Genomic DNA, 19,499 nt, shown 5'->3' on the forward strand with positions numbered 1-19,499 from the left:
GCCAAGGAGAGGTTTTAGGGACACTGTGGGAAAACTGGAAAGCCTCTGATATCCCACTGTATCCCTATGACAAAATTGAAAAGGGAAATAAAACAACAGAAAGAAAGAAAGAGAGAGAGAGAGAGAGAGGGAGGGAGGGAGAGGGGGAGGGAGAGAGAGAGAGAAAGAAGGAAGGAAGGAAAGAAAGAAAAAGAAAGAAAGAAAGAAAGAAAGAAAGAAAGAAAGAAAGAGGAAGGAGGAAGGAGGGGGGAGGGGGGAGGAAGGAGGGGGGACAGGGAGGGATGGAGGGAAGGAAGGAAGGAAGGAAAAAAGGAAGGAAGGAAGGAAGGAAAGAAAGAAAGAAAGAAAGAAAGAGGAAGGAGGAAGGAGGGAGGGATGGAGGGAAAGAAGGAAGGAAGGAAGGAAGGAAGGAAGGAAGGAAGAAAGGAAGGAAGGAAGGAAGGAAGGAAGGAAGGAAGGAAGGAAGGAAGGAAGGAAGGAATGCCTGATGCTGAGAAGCATGAGAAGAAAGAGAACATGACTCAAGAAAATGTCAACTTGGGATTCCTTGAAAGTCTGTGGTATCCCACTATATTGCTACAGAACAACAAATGAGCTGATAATAGAAGGACACCAACACAAAGAAAAAAAATATCAATCAAAAAGAGTAAAATTTGGAATTGTTGAAAGGACCAGTTGTCAAGTCAACTAATGTGTTCATTTTCAGCCAACCATCTTTTCACAGGAAGATTATTGTTTTGCCCTAAAGAAGAAACTCATGCAGAGCTTACTTTTGTCAACAATGAACCTTGAGCTTCTTGGCAGGTGTAAAATTTGAGCACTATTTTTTGTTTTGTTTTGTTTTTAAAAATAACAATAGCGAAACCACAGCTTTCTGCTAGTCATGTTAGAGGACAAAAATGGAAACAAAGTCAACAGGAATAGGCAGAGTTTGAGGGGACATAGAGAGATTGAAAGGTCATTTTTTGATTCAAAGTGGGCTGAACTTAAATTCTACAGCAACCATTTCCACAATTCTGTCCTTTTCAATTCTGGTTGAATGGAACTCCCATTATTCGGAGCCATCATGGCTGGGATAATAAGGTTTATATTATCTAACGTATCTGGAAATCAGCATCTGAAAAAATATTTTATTTTATTTTATTTATTTATTATTTTATTTATTTATTTTATTGTTTTATTTTATTATTATTTTATTTTATTATTATATTATTTTATTATTTTATTTTATATTTTTATTTTATATTTTATTTTATAATTTTATTTTGTTTTATTATTTTATTTATTTATATAGCTGCCAATTCTCTAACCAACTCTGGGTGTCTTCCAATCCAAAGTTAAAATAACACATAAAACAATATTAAAACTATGAAACTAAGCCCATTAAAAGATTAGAAACAGCAAAATCTGGCACCAAGTCAAACTTCTAATGTGCACTTATTCAATCTTGTTGTCTAGACAAATTTTGCCAGCTCATAAGAAGTGTCTGGGTTTAAATTTGATAAAAGAAAATTGACATGAAAGGTATCTGGTCTATTTGAGTATTTGACCAAAGAAGTATTATAATCTGATGTTGGGAATCATTGTGAACTGTGCAGTACCATAATACATGTGTGTGTGATAGAGTATATAACAAACTCTGGGAACATGAAGGTGGGAGCATGACCATTACAGGACAAAATGATTCCTGAATTAAGGGTAGTGAAAATATGAGAAAATGTTTCAGAGTAAGTCTACCTTAATTAACCAGTTGTAAGTTAAGCTAGGAAAGTGTTCTGTTAAGGCTGATTTAGAATGGCCCACAACTGACTATACCTGTCATCGCATACCTAAGCTGCAATTGGTTTGATGGGAAAGCAGAGGTCACAGAGGGCAGAAGATGGGCCAATGCAAACACCTCCTGAATCCCAACTGCAGATTGTGCAGTGGTGTGCGCCCTGAGTGCTGATTTTGACTTCCTGCTGGGAGGTGGGAGATGGCAAGTCACATTCAAGCAGGAAAAGTTAAAATTTGCTGACATGTAAAAAGAATGCCTATATAACCATCCCTGAACTATAGCCATATATATTTCATGCACTGCAGTATAGTAGAAGTCTACTCCAGCCTTTAGATTTTCAAAATTCTACTGCATTAACTTACTAGCAATAAAGATCTTTCCAGAAGTCTAAGTGGCTTTGCCAACCTCGCCGAATTTAACAATGTGTCACATGGTTTTCAGTGAATCCAGAAAACCATGGACTTGTCCATGTATAAATAAATAAATAAATAAATAAATAAATAAATAAATAAATAAATAAATAAATAAATAAATAAACTTTATTGTCATTGTATGTGTATACACAGTATACACATACAACGAAATTTACTTGACACCCAAAGACCAGGTCCCACACACATAATCCCCAAACACACTACCACCCACCACAATTCCCCACCCCTAAACCACCCAAACATCCACACAACAGACCAAGTAATACTGTCCAACAGTTCACTGATGGTGGCCCTTTAGTTCATTATTGAGTGCAATTATAGCTCTGGGATAAAAACTATTCAGAAAACGTGTGGTCCGAGTTTTAATTGTTTTGTATCTTCTGCCAAAAGGCAACAGTCCAAAAAGATTGTAAACAGGATGGGAAGAGTCTCTGAGAATGTTATGCAACTTCCTCAAACAGCGAGATTCGAAGATGTTGTCCAGGGCTGGTAGCTGGAGCCTGATTATATTCTGGGCAGTTTTAAAGATTCTCTGTAGAGCTTTTTTGTCTGCTACAGAGCTGCTCCCATATCATCTGAAGGAGATGGGTGGTTAAGAAACAAATAGATGTGTGTGTGAGAGAGAGATGATAGATAGATAGATAGATAGATAGATAGATAGATAGATAGATAGATAGATAGATAGATAGATAGATAGATAGATAGATGCATGCATACATCCATCTGGAATAACAGCAAATCTACTTTGCTTAATTGCAGAGACCAAGGAAAAGGCTTGAGGAAAGGTCAACTGGATTTTGTTTTTCCTTGACGATGTTTCACTTCTCATCCAAGAAGCTTCTTCAGTTCTCCACCTTTGGGACCTTCATGACCTGGATGACTAAGAATCTCCAAAGCTATTTTGCAGACATTTCATTACCCAGAACTGAAGAAGCTTCTTGGATGAGAAGTGAAATGTCTTCAAGGAAAAAGCAAAGTCCAGTTGCCTTTTGAAAAAGCACCTTGGGGAGGTCATTGAAAGGTTAAGAAGAGAGGACAAAAAAGTTAAGTTAGTTCTCTGACTACAAAGCAATGGGGGATTATGCAAAACTCTTTTTCATTGATTGATATCTCATAGATGCTGTTTGGTGGCTTCTTTTTGATTGTTTATTAAAAGTATTATGTAGCTTTAAGATGCCCTGAAGTGACAGTTCTTCAGCAACATAGAATTCATGAAATTACAGATGCATACCTAGATACTTTTGGTAAAATGACTCCCCCCCCCATTTTACTAATTATTGTGCACAAAATTTCAAAATTTCCATTTGAGAAGTGCTAGATTAGGAGAGTAAAGGACGTGGTGGCTCAGTGGCTAACACGCTGAGCTTGTCGATCGAAAGGTCGGCAGTTCAGCAGTTCGAATCCCTAATGCCGCGTAATGGGGTGAGCTCCTATTATGTGTCCCAGCTTCTGCCAACCTAGCAGTTTGAAAGCACGTAAAAAATGCAAGTAGAAAAATAGGGATCATCTTTGGTGGGAAGGTAACAGCGTTCTGTGCACCTTTGGCATTTAGTCATGCCAGCCACATGACCACGGAGATGTCTTCGGACAGCCCTGGCTCTTCGGTTTTGAAACAGAGATAAGCACCGCTCCCTAGAGTCGGGAACGACTAGCACATATGTGCAAGGGGAATCTTTACCTTTTAGATTAGGAGAACATCCTCACAAACCAAATGTAAGGCAAATGACAGTTTAAATAGATTTTTTTTCAGGAAAAAAACTGCCAAAATAATCTTTTCTTTTTCTTTTTACTTTTCAGCTCAACATGCTTGTAAGGAACTTTCCCTCTTTTAACCAGATTGTATGAAACATTTTGTGTTACTGCTGCCTTAAATCCCCCAGAGACTTTAATAGTGCCAGAGAAACATAATAGTTGTAGCTCTGATTCTAACAACCTAGGTCAGCAACCTCATACTGATGGTCCCTTGTACATTGTAAAGTACTTTAAACAGAGAGAAAGAATGACTGTAATCTTGCCTCATATCTGTATAACTTCATTATCTCATAAAATGTCTGTATGGCCAATTAACGGGGTGATACCTTAACTAAGGTTATCATATCTGAGCAAGAAAAATCTGTGCAACCACTAAACCCGGGTTTTTCAAATTCAACTTTATGATGTTCCATGAAAAACTAAGGAGGAAAAAAGGTCCCTGTATGTTGGCAGGTGGCTCAGTGGCTAAGATGCTGAGCTTGTCGATCGAAAGGTTGGCAATTCAATGATTCGAATCCCTAGTGCCACATAATGGGGTGAGCTGCTGTTACTTGTCCCAGCTTCTGCCAACCTAGCAGTTTGAAAGCACGTAAAAAAAATGCAAGTAGAAAAATAGGGACCACCTTTGGTGGGAAGAATAATAAGAATAAGAAAGAATAATGCAAAGACAGAGGTTCTTATTCAGGCGGTAATCTAAGGGATCTGATTTGTGGGCATGTTTTCTTAGGAAGTGAGATAAATAGGAAAGATATATAACTATATTGGAGGAAGTGAGATAGACAGACAGACAGATAGATAGATGGACGGACAGACAGACAGATGGAAAGATATATAAATATATCTTTCTATATGTTTGTTCTAGGGACACGGTGGCTCAGTGGATAAGACGCTGAGTTTGTTGATCGAAAGGTTGGCCGTTCAGTGGTTCGAATCCCTAGTGTCGCATAATGGAGTGAGTTCTTGTTACTTGCCCCAGCTTCTGCCAACCTAGCAGTTCGAAAGCACATAGAAAATGCAAGTAGAAAAATAGGGACCACCTTTGGTGGGAAGGTAACAGCGTTCTGTGTGCCTTTGGTGTTTAGTCATGTCGGTCACATGACCATGGAGACGTCCTCGGACAGCGCTGGCTCTTCGGCTTTGAAACGGAGATGAGCACCGCCCCCTAGAGTCAGGAATGACTAGCACATATGTGCGATGGGAACCTTTACCTTTACTTACTATGTTGGCAGAGGTGTCCATAGCAATTTTTGTAAGGAATACTAGAAAGGTGGAACTTGTCAGCTGATATTTAGAAGCTCCCACCCCCAGTAACATTTGTGCTCATGATGATTTATCACTTTGCCTCTTGATCAAAAGTTTCAGGGTTGTTGCTGTTGTTGTTGTTTAAATAACCACTTCAATAGCATGAAAATTATTTCAAAAACCCTGCACTAGATCTCGGAAAAGAGATACTTTAATTACCACCTGAGTGGTACTCAGATTTTTTTTCGATCCAGATACAGTAGCCCTACTTTAACCAGAAGTAGCAATGCTGCCATCCAATGAACCCCTGTTCAGGAATAATTCATACTAAACAGTGGTATTTAGTACCAAATTCAAGAACTTCAGATTGCCCAGCCTGTCATAGACCTGGAACCCATTGAAGCAAATTGAGTTGCTTCATCATTGGAAGAGGCCAAAATACAAGTCCCTGTGTCACAGGAGTGCCTATGTCACATGCAATAGCAATAGCCATAGCACTTATATACCACCCCATAATGTTTACAGTACTCTCTCAGTGGTTTACAATGTCAGCATATTGCCCCAAACAATCTCGGTCCTCATTTTATGGACCTCGGAAGGATGGAAGGCTGAGTCAATCTTGAGCTCTGTTAGGATCAAACTGGTGGCAATGGGCAGAGTTAGCCTGCAATACTGCATTCTAACCACTGCACCACCATGGCTGACGCTGGCTGAAAGCCAGAGCCCCAAAAAAGCAGGGATTGTAGGAAATGAATATTTCAATGTTGTCAAGATCACTCATGATTTTGAACTTTCCTGCCAGCTTTGGCTCAAATAAATGCGGCCATAAATGACCACATATAGTATAAGCCTTTGAGACAAGAAGCTTAAAATGCAAATCAAGAATAAGCCTATTGACTATTTTGAAGATCTCAATGCAACAGAACCTTTGGAGAAAGGGGAAAAAATAACCCTTCTTGCAGAAAGCTATGAAAGTAGAGTGGCTTTTACAAACATCTTTATTAAAAAGTAATCTAGCTCAAGAGGCTGATCTCGAAACAGCTTAGCCAGGCCTGACCTGTTTACTACATGGATGGGAGACACAAGGGAATTACAAGGGCACAGGACAGACTGGAAAGTCAAACAAACAAACAAAAAGCTGGGAAAAAGGTATGATAAGCCACTTCACCGTTGTTGCTAAGGGTTCACCTCCTCTCATAGGAGACTTGACTTCTTCACTGGAAAAGAAAAAGTGGTGAATCCACCTCTAGGATTTCTAAGGTTGCCTTTTCTACTGGGGATACAACCACGGCTTGGAAGAGTAGTGTCTACAAATAGGTCCACAACCCCTACCTAGCATGCCTCTGTTGGCTCTCTTTCCCAGCACCAAAGTCAAAAAGATGTAAGATCAAAGGGAGACGTTTTCTCCCTTAAAAAGGTATTCCTAAATGAAGGGGGAGAAGCTATGAATCTTTCCTCAAGGCCAAGACTGAAACATTAATGGAACCTAGCCAAGGTTTGGTTGGTTTGATTAGAGTTTTTACCTGGCGCTGTTATTGTTTTTTTCTTTTGTTTTTATGTATGATTTATACTTATTTGTCACCCAAATTTAGACTGCCATATGCATTTGCAAAACAAACAAATCTTGGAGGGAGGCTTTTCAAGAGATTAAAGTACCACAGCCTTCAAATATTATATTAGGGATATTATTTTCCATATACATGCAATGTGTGTGTATTAGCCATGTTTCTTAAAATCATTGTGTGTGTATGTATGTATATGTGTGTGTGTGTGTATATTTATATATATATATATATATACTGTGTTTCCTCAAAAATAAGACTCTGACTTACATTTTTTTGAACCCTGAAATAAGCGCTTGGCCTTATTGCCATGTGCTCAAAAGCCCAATTGGCCTTATTATCATGGGATGTCTTATTTGGGGGGAAACAGGATATATGTCTCTCTGTGTGTGTATAATATATTATATATATATATATATATATATATATATATATATATATATATATATATATATATATGTATTATATATATAAAGTGTTTTTCTATCGAGACACCTGGTCTATCCCAGCATGTGGGAGGGAGCACACTGCATCACTTTTGCCTTTATTTCTTTATCAGCGAAATATATATTTTTTATATATATATGAGCCATGTTTCTTAAAATCATTGCTGAAGTTCCAAGAGAAGATTGCATATAGAGATAATAAAATAAGAGCACAACAACAGCTTTCTCTCAAGGGCAATCTGGAGCAGAAAAACAATGCTGCGGTGCTTAAACTGGGTTGTACCCATCTTCCACTTTTCATTCCAAATGTTGCCCTTTAAGCAAGATTAGAGGTCCAAGGGAAGGAGAACAGTTGGAAAGCTAGTTAGATTAAAGAAGGCAGAAACTGCTAACTTTTCCATTGTCCTATCTCACAGTCAAAAACCTCCCCAGAATACCAAGCAGGTGGCAGGCTTCTGATGAATACATACATCAGTTGTGCATAGCATCTGCAGGAACCAAGTTTAAGTCGAAATGCTTCCTTATTCATTTATGGGGTTGCTGCCCAGATTTTTACGTTAGATACAGGTAGTCCTCAAGTTACAACCAGAACTGAGCCCAAAAAGTATGTTGCTAAGTGAAATATGCGTTAAGTGAATTTTGCCCCATTTCACAACTTTTCTTGCCACGGTTGTTAAGTGAATTTGGCTTCCCCATTGACTTTGCTTGTCAGAAGGTCGTAAAAACTGATCACATGATCCTGGGACACTGCAACCAAGTTCAGTTGCCAAGCATCTGAATTTTGATCATCTGACCATGGAGATCTGCAATGGTCATAAGTGTGAAAAACGGTCCTAAGTCACTTTTTTCAGTGCTTTTGTAACTTTGAACGGTCACTAAATTAAGTGTTGTAAGTCAAGGACTACCTGTACTTGGTTAAAATTTGAATGCCATGAGATACAATTGTTTTTTGAGTTTCCCATCTTAAGCATGGCATATTTTATACCCCAGTGCAATTCCATTTGCATTTCCTCAACCAAACCTAGCATCCTTGTTTGTATTTATTATAAATCGGTTTATACTGCCCCAGTTAATATTTGCTTAGGGCTTATGCTGATTTCACAACACATGCAATCTCTGGGTTTCATCTTTATCTTGAAGGATTAGATGAAGTAAGCTGTCTTGTAATAATTTAGCTTTATCTTGTGCCTTACAGTTTTATGTTCTTGTAATGGCAGTTTGCCTTTTTTTTTTTCTCCTTTATTTAATTATATATCTCTTATTTCACAATGACAACATTTTTATTGGGAAGTTTATTTGCTTAGCAGCTGGCCCAGCAAAGCAATGCTTGCCATTAAGAGCGTGTGTTTATTTTTAGGAGCATAGTCAGGGAAAAAACTGACACAAAGATAATGAGAGAATGGTTGTTTCAGGGACTGTAATGTTCTGGAATGAAGGGACTATTGCTTAGCCTTTCTTGAGACACAGTTACATGAATGTGACTTTTCTTCTTTAATGAGAAGCTTTTTTCGATGATACCTCTTCCCCTGCTAAAAATTCCTTTGCACATTGCAGCTTGCTTCTCTTTATTCACTGCCTCTGTTTTGTTAAGCCAATGGACTATTGATCATGAACAGTCTGGACTAAGTAGCTATGCAACCACAACATCCTAATGGAGAGCAGAGGCTCTAAGTCTAATTCAGAAGTCTGGAGGTAACTACAGATATGTTAGGAATCAGGATCCCACTGGAGCTAACTCTAAGCACATTTATTTCAATGTTCTTTAGCAGGTACATCAAGGTACTTGAAACTTCAGCAGTTTCTTGGATAAATAATCTTCAGTCAACATTGTTTGTCCAAATTTGATGATTTCTTTCCATGTATCTTTTAGCTGGAATGTATATCCACTTTCCTTCCATTTATGGCTGAGACTTAACAGCTCTCTGCAAAATAATCATGTTTATCTCAGTCAAGCCAATCTTTCTGATGCAGAATGTAGAGTAGTAAAATGAAAAAAAAAAAATAGAAAAGTTAGGGTTAGCAACTGAATATTTGAGAACATCTACCTCCCTTTTAGCTTGTTTCTTGAGTGTGATTCATGTTGTAGAACTGTAATTTAGTTCTGTAATTACATTTAATTAAAAAAATGAAAATATGTCCCAACAGCACCATACATTAACAATTGTTGGGCTGACTCAATTTCATGGAGATGCCCTTGAAGAATCAATAGTGAGACATCTTCATGCCATAGTTTGTAAGGGGTGAGGATGTGCTCCAAGTATTTATTTAGAGTAGCTCCAGGCTTCTGTAGTAGAGGATTGCAGAAGGATTGAATAATTCCATTTTAGAAGCTGAGAAAGGATTCAGGAAGGAATTCATCTCAAATCAGTGTATCCTTAACAAGCAAAAAATATAGAAAATATAGAATGTGGAGAATATTATAAAAATTTATAAGATTATAAAAGTTTCATTGCTCCAAGTATGACTTCTTTATGATAGTATTATGATAACAGTATTTGCCGAGTAAGCTCTCCTTTACATTGTAAAGAGAGTTCACATTCAAAGTTAGGATAAAATCTAATTCAGACTCTTAATGTTTTGGGACAAATAACAGATCCATGAGGGTAATTTCATTCCCTTAAATAAATAGATAGTACATACCATTATATACTGAACCTGTGAAATTCTGAGGGTCATTCTTAAAGCTGTAAAACCCAAAAAGTATTTGTTTATTCCCCATATCTGGAGATCATATAATAGCATAGTTCCACTCAAATGAATTAATGCAGAAAGTGGGAAGGGCAGGAGCAGTAAACAAAGAATCAGAAAAAACTAAATTTAACAGACAAGGTAGTCTTTTATTATCTAGGTTACTCTTACACTTTTTCCAGCCAAGATTACTGTTCTAATCTTTTAAATACTCTGTTTCCCCTAAAATAAGACATCCCCTGATAATAAACCCAATCAGGCTTTTGAGTGCATGCACTAAAATAAGTCCCCCCTGAAAATAAGCCCTCCTTGAAAATATTTAAACATATGCAGCCAGTCCCCGCCATTTCCTCTGGTTTCCTCCACGCTCCCCAAAATAATAAGACCTCCCCGAAAATAAGGCTAAGCGCTTATTTCGGGGTTCAAAAAATATAAGATAGGGTCTTATTTTTGGGAAAACACGGATATATATATATATTAATTCGCACTGTTTTAATTCGGGCCAAAGTATATAATTCTTTTAATTAATTTTAAATTTTGTATTGTTATGTATTTTAGTTTTGGCTGTGCACCACCCTGAGTCCACTAGGAGAAGGGCGGTATATAAATTGAATAAATAATAAATAAATAAATAATATATATATATATATATATATATATATATATATATATATATATATATATATATATGTGTGTGTGTGTGTGTGTGTGTGTGTGTGTGTGTGTGTGTGTGTGTGTGTGTGTGTAGTTAATATTTTGGGTTTCTTCCCGTGTAATTGTGGATATATTCCTAAAAGGGTAGAAGCGATGTTTCGACAGAATCTCATCTGCCATCATCAGGCTTATGTGAGGAGTCTTTTGCAGTAACTGCCATTACTATTTCAAATCTGGTGCTGGTAGTAGTCTGGGATGGCTCCACCTTTTCATTCTGATTGGTTGGGAGTCCCAGTATGTGTTTATTGGCTTGGCTTCGGGTGTATGGTTGGTTTTTCTCCACTAGGTGGCAGGGCTTCATCTTTGTGGCTGGTTTGAATATGATTTGGTTGGGACTTGTACATGCTTTTTGATTAATACTTGATCTATGTTTTATATTTGGTGTTAAGATTCGTCTATCTATGAGAGCAGGTTTCCAAATAGTAGGAAGACGTGAAGTGTCATCCCATTTATTCATGCAATATGGTCTTTTCTCTATTTCAATTGCCTCTCTGATTATTCTGCCATTGAGATGTTCTATTTTTGCAACTGTTTTTGTGTTATTAAAATTAATATTGTGTCCTGTTGTATTTATGTGTTGAACTAATGATGATGTGTGTTCTTGCTTTTGTATTGAGTTTTTGTGTTCCTCGATGCGCACACTCATTCTTCTGTTGGTCTGTCCAATGTATGTTGATGGGCAGGAAGCACGCGGGATTTCGTATATGCCTTGGTTTTCTAATTCTATTTTGTCCTTAGGGTTTCTCAGAATGGACGATATCTTTCTATCTGTGCAAAATATGGTTTTGATGTTGTGTCTATGTAGTACTTTGCTACTAAGCACATCATCAGACACTTCACGTCTGCCTACTATTTGGAAACCTGCTCTCATAGATAGACGAATCTTAACACCAAATATAAAACATAGATCAAGTACTAATCAAAAAGCATGTACAAGTCCCAACCAAATCATATTCAAACCAGCCACAAAGATGAAGCCCTGCCACCTAGTGGAGAAAAACCGACCATACACCCGAAGCCAAGCCAATAAACACATACTGGGACTCCCAACCAATCAGAATGAAAAGGTGGAGCCATCCCAGACTACCAGCACCAGTTTTGAAATAGTAACGGCAGTTACTGTAAAAGACTCCTCACATAAGCCTGATGATGGCAGATGAGATTCTGTCGAAACGTCGCTTCTACCCTTTTAGGGATATATCCACAATTACACGGGAAGAAACCCAAAATATTAACTATACACACATATATACCCGTGAAAACTTACATATATATATATGCTGTATATTTGTATTAAATTTCTATTAAAATAATAGAAAAAGAAAGAGAGAGAGAGAATGAGCACGAGAGAGAGAGAAAGATACTAAACGTTGATTTGTTTTTCAAAAAGCAAAGTGAAAAGACTTTCTAGTAACACATGCTGCCTGTGCTTTCCATTTGAGACTTCAACAAGTAACCGCAGTTTGAACATGCGGTTTACACTGAACATCAATAATTGTTATTAATTATGGTTTAAATTCTAGACAGTATTCCAAATCTGTTTTGCTGTGTAAATATTTTATAGACGGGAGTTTGCTTGAACTTGGTTAAACTTCTACTATGAATATATGCAATTTCTCCATTATCATTATTCTCCAATTTTTGTTTCTTCTGATATTATAGGCATATATTTTTCTTTTTCAATGTCACCCAGGTTTGTTCTTGTTGTTCTTGTTAATGGGCATCTTAGTAAAATGGAATATTTCATTGTTTTCTGGAATTATACCTCATAAAAATTTCTGTGGTTTCAGTTCAAAATTTATTTTAGGACATGTTGAACAATCTTATGTATTCCTTTCTGGTATTTTGAATTTTTTGGCAAAAGCATCAAATGTGGTAAAATATTCTGTCCTCGATGTAGCATTTTTCCAGTTATTTGAAAATACTTGAAAATATGTTATTTGAAAATAGAAGATTCCTTCTTTTACTACTAACAGAGTAGTCTCTGTTTTGTCTTCAGTCTGTTTTCTGAATCTGGATATGTCATATTGGCACATATAATTAAGCTGGTTGTTGTTATTTTTTACCATAGTTGTCCTTGGAGTAAAAAGCATTTAATGATGATGTTAATGGTGAAGTTGCAGAATATATCCATACTTTTAGAAGATTCCATTTTAAAAAAACAATGTCTTATGTCGTTTGAAGTTAGTTTCTTATCTTGTGTCTTTGTACCATAAATGTTGTATAACTGTGAAGATCAATCATTGGTAAGGCTGCTCTTTCTATTATTGCTGCTAACAGATTTTATTCATTCTGTCATACATACAATCTGTCATTTAGTCTATCATACAGACTAAATTTCAGAAATTATAATCTGCCTCTTTCTTTCGAATCTTGAAAAACATTGAATCTTACTCACTAGGTTTTTATCCCACTCTATATTAATCAATGAACTGTTCTTTGCCAATCTGCAGATTTTTATCCAAATTGGAATCAGTGTCATTTTTTTTTTATTTTTATTTTTTTATTTGATTTATATGCCGCCCTTCTCCGGAGACTCAGGGCGGCTTACAATGTGTTAAGCAATTTAGAATAGAAAATTCATCTTGGATACTATATTCATTTTGGTTATTGCAATAAACTTTATCCAGGAAAATTTTAAACCTTTCCATCTTGTTTTATTTCTTTCCATAATTGATTGCAACAGTTTGAAACACGTTTTACTACTTCCTGTCTAATAGAGTCTTAAGTATTTTACTGAAACTTTTGTTATTGCAGATATACTGTTTCTTGACACAATCTTCCTTAACAAAAGTTAAATGCCTTGTTATTATCTTTGTTTTCTTTTCATCAGTTTTATAGCCAGAAAGACAGCCAAAATCTTTAATTATTACCATCAGTTGGGGTATGGAGTTTTATGCTTATGTACTTGTTAGTGCTATATTATATGCACAGCATTTCATCTTGTATTTTTCCGCTTGACTTTTGATTCTAGTTGTTTATCTTTTCAGATCTTGTTTGCTGGAATTTCCAAAACAATTACAAAAGATAAATAAAGGTAAAAGTGAATGTCCTTGTTGTGTATCATTACATACTGAGACAGTTGCAGAGAGTGTTCACTTTGCTATAATCTTCACTGCTTGCCATTGAGACCTGCTCTCCATCCAGATTTTCTGAATCCTTTTCCAAGATTTATTTTATTTATAACCTCCCATAGAAATATCCATTCCAAATTATGACATAGTAATAGTTATTCATCATTGTGGGGCCGTGGTTAGAATGTAGTATTGCAGGCTGACTCTGCCCTCTGCCAGCAGTTCGATCCTGACAGGGCTCAAGGTTGACTCAGACGTCCATCTTTCCAAGGTCAGTAAAATGAGGACCCAGATTGTTGGGGGCAATACGCTGACTCTATAAACCACTTAGAGAGTGCTGTAAAGCACTATGAAGCAGTATGTAAGTCTAAATGCTATTGCTAACCTCCATCTAAAAGGTAATTTTCCCCTTAAAATGATATTATGATGACATTGTGGTCTGCACATGCCATTGGACAATCCTGCACTTCTTTGATAAGTAACATAAGAGTCTTGGAGATCTAATTCCAGTCACTTTTTGAGTATGTTTAATGTTTAACTGGAAAAAAAAGTTTAGTCTCTTGTTTGGATATTTTTTGTCTCCAAACATCTATCAAAGTCCTAACCTATTGTACTTCAGATTTCTTCTTTATGTCTCCCAATAACAGAGGTTATAAAAACTAACAATTTATAAAGAAATTTCAAAGAGAATCAAAGTCATTTGATATCTTCATGGATAGTCTCTACTTTTCTTAAAGCTTCATAGAAAATTGTGCAATGATCCGTTTCCATTTCATTCATCTATCAGCACTATGCAGAGATGGGACCTGTTTTTAATCTGGCATAAGGTTAGACCAGATTAAGAAATAGATGCTGTATGAGCATAAGCACACCAACATGCCTACCATCCCTGTCCTACTGTCCTCATTTATTTGTATCCTTATCCTGTATTTATAATCATGTCTATACTTATATCTGTAATCTTATACGTGTTTGACAAATAAATAAATAAAAAATAAAAATAAAGCTATTTTTATTAGAACAGCTATAACAGCAGACTCTTTCTCCCTCATTTATCTTCCTGTGAATGGGGCAGATGGGCTGTTTTAGGTATTTTTGTAAAGCACTTTCTTGGTCTGAGCTTAAACCATGTTAATCTGAATGTTGCTTTGCTAACCAATCTTCTCTCTATCCTTCAAGGTCCTCCTCTATACTTTCTATTCTATTAGACTATTTTTCCCCCATCCTTCCTATTAAAAAAAAATCCTGCAATCAACAACATCTCCTATTGAGTAATAGGAACATCTATTTATTTTCTCTCAACTGCTTTGTCACATCTAGGTGACATAAAGGTTAGAAGATTTCTAAAAAAATCTGCCTGATGATCCTGCCCCTAACATTTACCCTGTGTTACCTTGGCACTGTTACAGAAACATTTACATAGTAGATTATGCCATTTGTATTAATGTTTTTACAGATCTACGATGTTTCCTTTTTATAAAATCTTTCCATTCATGGCCACCGCAGCAGAGAACTGTGGCCATGCTAGAAGGCTACAGTGGGCTCTTTAAAATGCTTGATCTTCACTTATTATCCACAAGACCATAGCATCATTCAGTGTTAGACAGAAGAAAAACCCTCCATTTACTCATGAGTCATTTCCTCCAAATACTTTACACTCCATACTTTAAAATCAGCAGCACACACAAAATGATGGTCAAGAGCTTGGATTTTCATTTGACCTACATTCTCCTTGAAACACCGCAGACAATTCTAGTGACTATGTGAGCAAAAATAAACTCCCCACAAAGGCCATGAGAAGTTGAAAGACATCTGGAGATAAGCTACACCTTATTACCCTTCCAATATACATTCTTGATCTCCTGGAAATGGAATTGTATCACTTCTTGGATTGCCCAAGTGCTTAAGTTTGACAATGAGGCACAGTATGTCCCAGGTTCACTTTTATACTGTTTTGAACAGAAAATTATTTCTTTGTGTTTCTTTGGTGTGTTTTTGCTCTTTGAAATTTGCACCCTCCATTGTGTGCCCTATTATCAGTGCCTGGACAAAAATAATAACTTGGCTTGACATTCGCTGTATCTTTCAGATTTAAGCTTGCACCTTGCATGCTTAAATTCTGTGCTACTGAGGATTTCAGCTTTTTCATCCTGTCTCCTCATCATTGTGCACTTCCCATTAGGAAGACAATCAGCTTCAGAACTCTTCTCTATTCACCATTGGAAGCTTTGTAACTTTTCTCTCTCCTACAATAGCTAAAACTACACCATAATTGTTCTACAGTGGCCAAGGCAGAATAATAGGATTTATATCTTTTCTATACTTAATGTTATTCCTGGTTTCCAGCATATAGCCAGAAATAGGTCCCTTTCTTCTATATACAATTTTAAGAATGTACAAAGTACTTGTATTTTGAAGAATTTTTTTTTTAGTTGATATGGCAAATGTATATAATCTAGGACCGTGCATTTTTATAGTCAAACAAGGAATTTTATAGTGATAGGATTCACAAAAGAATGTCCGGTATACTCTTTGCTAGCTCTATGGGAGTGGAGAGCCATTCTGCTACCATAGCTTTTCTTATGAGGTAGGGAGAAAATTCATAAGCTTCACTGCAAAATTCTACTACCTAATGTAAATACCAATACAGTGAAGAACATTTTTTTTTCTTACAAAACAGAAACAAAACATGATTGTCACAGCTTTTACTTGGATTTTGAACTATCTGGATTTTGGACCAGGAGGTTTTCTGAGGTGTAGTTATGAGGTTTTCCTGGGGTATGGTTTAGGTAGGCAAAGACAGCTAGTTAAGCAAATATTGGAAAGAATCAGATGTTTCAACATCTGCCTCAGGAAGAACCAAACAAAAGAGTTCCACAAATTCAATTTATGGCCAGATAAGCAGGAGTTATAGTTCAGCTGCAGGCAGTTAGTACTGGATCCTGCTTCTTAGCTAGGGCATTTCAGCTGGATCTCTGAGAAGATTGATTTATAGTCAGGATCCCTTGGCTAATCCAAACTTGGATCCCAATGGCTAATCCAAATGTTGAAAAGATCTGCCAGGTATTTGTCTAACTTGCACATGGGGACATTCATATCCAGAGATGATCTGCAGCTCTCCAGCTGTTATTGACCTATGGCTACCAGCATCTTTCACCATCAGCCATGCTAACTGGACTACCTGGAGTTGTAGCTAAGCAATGTCTAGAGGCCAACATTTCCTTGTTGGCCTCTTGTAAGGACCAAGCAACTTGCAATATACCCAAACATGATGTAGTAAAATGCTTTATGTTCTGAACAGCAGATTGAAGAAGAAATGTATGGGCCTCAGAGCAAATTCTTTTAAGAACAACATGGTGTTTCAAGTGCAAAAGCAGGGCATATAGCTGTAGGAAGGAGTAACTAGCAGTATAATAATTGGTATAACAGCAAGAATAGTAGGACTCATGCTATCAATAGTGAAATGTATTGGCTGGATCAAGGACGATGGACAATGCGAAGACCATGTAATTAACAGTTTATTAACAACAGCTGGGCTAACTGCCACATCTATAACTGAAACTGCTTGGAACTCTGCCTGACAGTTCTTATATTGCCAACTGTCAAGCGGCTTAACCAATCAACGAACAGAATGTTACTTTAACCAATCAACGAACAGAATGTTACTTCCTATTTCAGCAGACTTAATACATTGCAAATAGATTTACAGATGTCCTATTAATATACTGCATCTAAGGACTGATACTGGATTGTAGGGATAGAAAACAACATTTAAAGATGTTTATTCTCTGGGCATTATTAACAACTATGCATATTAGTTGCATATTTCTGGCTCTAAGGATATCAGAGAAATTCAGAAGTGTAAGAAGATGAAGAAAATGGCAATATAAAATGCAAATGCAAAATACCAGAAAAGAGACAGAAAATAGGGAGAGTAGGTTACTCATGTTTATCTCCCTGGTTCATTGTATATAATTGGCCTTTCCTATGAGAAGTGTAGGTTCTCTGCTAATTTCATCCCCACGATAGCCACCTTTTGAACTATATCAAACGGAGAGAAAATGGAGAGTAAGTTCCATGATCAAGTGAGGACTTGAACTTTATATATAAATATATGTCCAGATAAGTCCAAGCAAATCAGGCCCAGTTTTAGTGTAAGAGTTACTTAGTATCTCTGTGTCTAAATAAAGAAGAAAGTCAATGAGAGTTTGACATTTCCTGCAATCTCTTTGTGTGGGGGTGTGTATGTCTGTCTCTGATGATTTTCCACCTTTGTCATTATTTATCTGCTTTATCTGCCAGATGAAGGTCGACCTTGTACCTGCAAAACTAACTGTATACTCCACATGGCCTTGTCCCCAAGTAATTTCTTTCCAAACTAGAAAAGAGAGAAGAAAAAAAGACTGCTTACATAACATAACATATGAGTCAGAGACACTAAGCTGATAAAATAATTAGCCTTAAAATGCTCCTGATCTCAACTTGTTGTTAAGTAGAAATGGAGTGTTTGGGTGTCTGTTTTCCTTTGGTTCTTTCTCCCTCACCTCCCCCTCCTCTTCAAGTACCGGTAAATGGGATTTTCACATGCAAAGTCCACATGAGCTTCTCAACTGCCCTAGTAAGTGGATGAAAATAAACCAAGATCAACTTAACATTCTCTGCTCCCATAACAGAAGTCTGATGAGAAGGAAGGAAGCCTTTTAGCTACAGAAAGTTAAGCACTCTCAATGACCCCTAATTATTTCAAAGTGAACTGCTGTTAACGGGGCATTGGCAAAGGCTCATTCAAAAGTTGGCCACTTGTGGCTTCTCTGTGTGTGTCCCCATCTGCACAGCACAAACATAATCTGACTTCTTCTTCAGTGATCCTACCTATCAGAGTCATTTCTTGACATGCAAAAGTCTTGCCCCACTTTCTTAGACTATCTTGTGATCTGTCCATGTCACATGCCTAATCGTAGGCACATGAATGCCAAGCTATAGTATGGTTTGTCTGATTTTATCTTAAAATACTCTGTTAATCTAGTCATTGTGGTTTGTAAACCGTGCTGGTTAGTGGGTTTAGAAATCCAGCCAAATATTATTTATTCAGTAAACCATGCTTAAGCAAACATATATACTCCTTAGTCTCAAAGGTGTTTTTTTCAGACGGCAACTGAAGATCTTCATGTTTTTCCTTGAAGATATTTCACTTCTCATCCAAGAAGCTCCTTCAGCTCCCTTCAGTTCAGTTTCAGTCTTCAAGGAAAAACAAAGAAAATCCAGTTGCCTTTTGAAAAACCTTTCAGACAACCATGACCTGGATGATTGAGAATCTCTATTAGACAATTATACTCCTAAGCAATTTCATGACTGTCAAGAAATTTCTTTGCAAGGTTACATAGAAATAAGCTCTGTTGAATTGAGGCTTGGTTTTTCTTTAATTTGGGTAGAATTGTTCTATTTGTAGAATACCAAGTTTAGTTCAAGGGTTTAGGATATTGCCTATCATTTCAATTCATCTTTAAGGGTTAGGGTTAGATACCTTAGTTTTATACTTATTTTGTGTATATCTATGTGTGTACATTGGTGAGACAGAGACACTAAATACACATCCACACCTACTGCTACTGTTTAGCTTGAAGGTTTCCAAAGTAGTTTGTTCATATCAGTAGTGAACAACTGTGTCCTGCATACTGAGGAGCTGAGATGGACCCTGTTCTTGGGACTTCACCCTGTCGTAGGCTAAAGGAGAAGAAAAAGTGGCAACAGAACAGCCTTGAGGTTAGAAGCTGAATATCTGCTGAACCCGTGAATACCATCACAGATAT

The sequence above is a fragment of the Pituophis catenifer genome, unplaced genomic scaffold (assembly GCF_029215685.1).
Source record: "Pituophis catenifer annectens isolate HBS135680 unplaced genomic scaffold, rPitCat1.0.hap2 SCAF_1, whole genome shotgun sequence".
Taxonomy (NCBI): Eukaryota; Metazoa; Chordata; class Lepidosauria; order Squamata; family Colubridae; genus Pituophis; species Pituophis catenifer.